General features: G+C 39.0%; 1 protein-coding gene across 1 annotated transcript in view; it reads right to left on the bottom strand.

The window, feature by feature from the left end:
• Positions 1–3,302, bottom strand: part of arhgef37 (Rho guanine nucleotide exchange factor (GEF) 37) — a gene marked incomplete in the record, with an annotated part of 39,145 nt that extends 35,843 nt beyond the window's left edge. Inside the window, 2 exon segments of the mRNA XM_014030131.1 lie at positions 2,747–2,812; positions 3,106–3,302.
• Positions 3,303–3,892: the final 590 nt, after the last annotated feature.

Below are 3,892 nucleotides of genomic sequence, written 5' to 3'. Positions count from 1 at the left end.
AATTTCATAAAAAAATAGTACAACTGAACTATTCAGGCATATTTTTTTTCTAATTCTTATTATAATGTAGTTTTTAAATTCTTTAAAAGGTAATTCTGATGGATTTGAGAGAAAGATGATTGAAAAAAGTTGAATTATTTATGTAAACAACAGGCTAACATGAGCTAATCAACATCACACTTTTGCATTCAAATTGAGTTCTGTTGTGGGTTTAAAAACAAAAAAAAAGTATATTCTGTCCTGTTTTCAAAGAGCTGCTGCAGAGGGACCAAAGAGCCACATGTGGCCCCGGAGCCACCGCTTGCAGACCCCTGGTTTAGTGGAACCAGTTTGGTTCAGTAAGTTCAACAGTTTATTTCTTAGAGAGTGTGTAAAAGTACTTTTACTTTACCAATTTTTATGACTTTTAAGTCATTTTCTGTTCAGGTATTTTTACTTTTATTTAGTTTTTTTTAAAGTACTTGAGACCTCAGGGGACACGCTGGACATTTGAGACACAGGGGGACATTTTACAGCTTTCAGTTAACCTAACATGAACGGTTCTGATCTGTGAGAGAAAACCGGAGAAGTCGGGGTAAATCCACGTGTGCACGACGAGATTAACTTTAACCTGATAAACCAGCTGATCACATGTTTTTGTTGACAGTTTTTTTTCTCACAGACCTGCAGCGAGATGGACACAGACTGTCCTGAACTGTCTCTGATGTGGGACACTTAATCATTACATGAATCATCTGTGGCTTTAAAGGAAAACTGTTGACTCTGAAATAATTATAATGTCTGAGTGAGGAGCTCGTCACGTTACGACGAGGGCAGAGGGGTGTTTTTTTTTTCTGGTTACAGTCCTGCAGCCGCTTGATCAGTCAGCAGCAGCATCTGATCAATATGTGATGTAAATGTAACATTTTCTACATATAGGTCAAATTAATCACTGTAATAAAATAACTATTTTTGTCACTTTTACAGTGGATTGCATCAACTCTGCTACATCCAGAAGGGAAACTTCACCAAAGTGAAACAAATCTGTGGATCTGTTTGATTACTATGAAGAAATTTATAGTTATTAGAGTTTAGTACTGATGTTAAAAGCACAACACTACAGTATATTTTTAGGTTTTCCTTTTTATAATGTTTAATCTATAATGTGTTGATTGATATAGATTAGTTACATGTCCGAAATATCTATAACAACACATATTTATCTGTTATGAGAACATGTAGGGGAGAATTGTGTATGAATGCCTGTGATTCAGCCGTAGGTCAGTAGGGGGCGAACGCGGGCATTGAAGACTCTATAAATGGATCAACTTCCTGGTTTGCCGGCAGTGTGTGGTTTCCTGTCAGCGGTGACAATAAACCCTCACTCCAGAATTCTGGTTTTGTATGGTTTTATCCCGTCTAACATTCATACTATTTAACATTAGTGGTTTTCTATTGACTTCAGTCTTTGAACACGAATATTTCTTACAACTATGCCTGGCTTTCTCAAGGACCAGGATGTGACACAAAAATCTGAATTTTGGATAGAGATGGGATAAATGGCTCTTTGAAGGGATCTGGATCTCGGGGAGCCGTTTGTTTCATAAAGCAGTTCAAAAGAGCCGTTGATTTTGAACGTATTACGTCATCACGTAGCCGTACGTAATGACGTAATCCCGTCGCGTGGGCGGAACCATGTGTTTTTCAAGCGGAAACCCCCCCTCCACCTTCCACCGAGAGCTTCTGTACTCCACAACTTCGCCTGTTTTCCGTGAAAAAGCAAAGCGGGAGCGATTTAAGTATGAAAAAATAAAGATTATATGAGTGATAAAAGAAATAAAACTACAAACGGCTCCTTACTGCCCGTGACTCGGCTCCTATCGTTCGTTGTAAAAGAGTCGTTCAAAAGATTCGGATCGTTCGCAAATGTCACGTCTCTAATTATGGAACTGAAAGTGAAAGTAGTCAAACTGAATTTTTAATAAACCAAAATACAGTGTAGTGGCACGATTTACCAAGAATGCAGAAACACGTTGGAATGAATGCACAGAAAGTCTGCGTGTATGGTCGTCAAATGATTTAATCTTGAGCGACAACAAACAGAAGTCAATCAGCTAAGTCTGTCGTGTTGTGGCTAGCTCCTTAGCGGAGAGTGGCCGATAATATAACATCATGTGACAGGCTTACAACCAATCACTGATCGCCAAATGTAACCACATAACCAATTACAGAGCTCTCAGCCCAGAAGCTACCTTTTCAAAATAAGAGAGGTCATGCATTGCTGGAGTCTTAAAGTCTAGGGCCGATAGAGTAAAACAGCCGAAACTAGTTAATCATAAGATATGATTACTGGACGGTGTCAAGGTAGAACAGATTTAAATAATTAGTCCATAACATACAGTTTCAAAGCAAATTAATTCAGATACAAAACTTTAAATTCAGTTTCAAACCATTAAATTCCTTTTCAAACCAATGCATTCAATTTCAAACTATGCACATTCAGATTCAATCTGAGCAATTCAGATTCACTTCCTGCTGGCACAAGATTGATCCCATATCTCTGGGCTAAAGGAGGGGCTAACCCTGAACAGCCACTCACACTCCAGTTTAAACCATCAAACTAAAGCTGCACGTTTTGATGGGAGATCATGTAAGCCAGGTTTGACCAGTAACGTCTCAGAAAAACGTTGAGGAGCAACAAAGCCCACCACGGTCCCGACAACAACATGGTGTCACAAACACTTCCAGGTGACGAGGCTGTCCTTACCTGCTGCCTCCAGAGATCTCCTCGCTTTTATCTGGAGCTGAACGTGCTGCAGAGGAGCTGCTGCTGCTGTGTGGAAACACACAAACACACCGGTGTAACTTTGTGCAGTGACTCACACACAGCCGGCTGCTGCTGCTCATGTGGCAGGAAAGAGTTAGTTTTCATGAAGGGAAATCATGAGGAGAGGGGGGGATGGGTGGAAAGAAGGGTGGGATGAGTGTTTAGCAGAGGAAGTAGAGGGGAGAGTGGAGAAGACCGTGGCCACACACAGATAAACAAACACACACACACACAGACAGACACACACACACACTGCTGCAAACTGACTGCAGCAGCTGTGAAGAGGAACACTTACTCACCTGGTCTCTGATTGGATGATCAGTCTTCACCGAGGCTTGCAGAACCAATCAGAGGCTCCGTACAGTAAAGGGGCGGGGCTAACGCTGCAGCCAAGTGATTGAAGTTTTCCTCTGGCAGGAAACAAAAGCCTGGGGGCGACGTCCCATCCTCACAGGGCTTGTCCACATTTTCTGCTGCTTGGAAACAACGAAAGAGAAATTTAATTTAAAAGGCTCAGTTTTATTTATAACCTCACGGTTTGATTTAAAACCAGCAAACAAATCAGGGTTTCTTCTGCAAATTTCACATCAAAGTTTTAAAAGTTTGCAACCCTTCAATGTTTTCTCCTGGATGTATAAATTTTATAAAAGTCTCATTTAAACACTTTTACAGTTTAATTGTTTAAAGTTCAAGTCTTCTTGTCTGTTTATGATCATAATATTAAAGTAAGTTCAGTTCAGTTGAAGTTTATTTTAGTGTTTAACCAACAAACTGACTCTGAGGCAACTGCTCCGGGTCCGAACATCCAGCAACTAAAGTTATATAAAGTTTTGTAAATAAACCAAGTATTACAAAGTTCTGTTACCTTTGAATGAGTTTATTTTGTTGCATTTAATCATGAACACAAGTAGTGTTTTTAAAACATTATCAAAAACAAAAAGAACAAATTATACCTCCTATTTAATATAATTTTTAAGTCTCAAAACTTGCCACTTTTTTAAGCATTTTTTATTTTTACTAATTTTATGTTTAACTGTTTGTAGTTTTAAATGTCCTGGATATTTATAGAAATGTTTTTACCAGCTT

Source organism: Austrofundulus limnaeus, unplaced genomic scaffold (assembly GCF_001266775.1).
Source record: "Austrofundulus limnaeus strain Quisiro unplaced genomic scaffold, Austrofundulus_limnaeus-1.0 Scaffold1003, whole genome shotgun sequence".
NCBI lineage: Eukaryota > Metazoa > Chordata > Actinopteri > Cyprinodontiformes > Rivulidae > Austrofundulus > Austrofundulus limnaeus.
The sequence above is the reverse complement of the archived record's forward strand: the minus strand, read 5'-3'. Positions and strand labels throughout refer to the sequence as shown.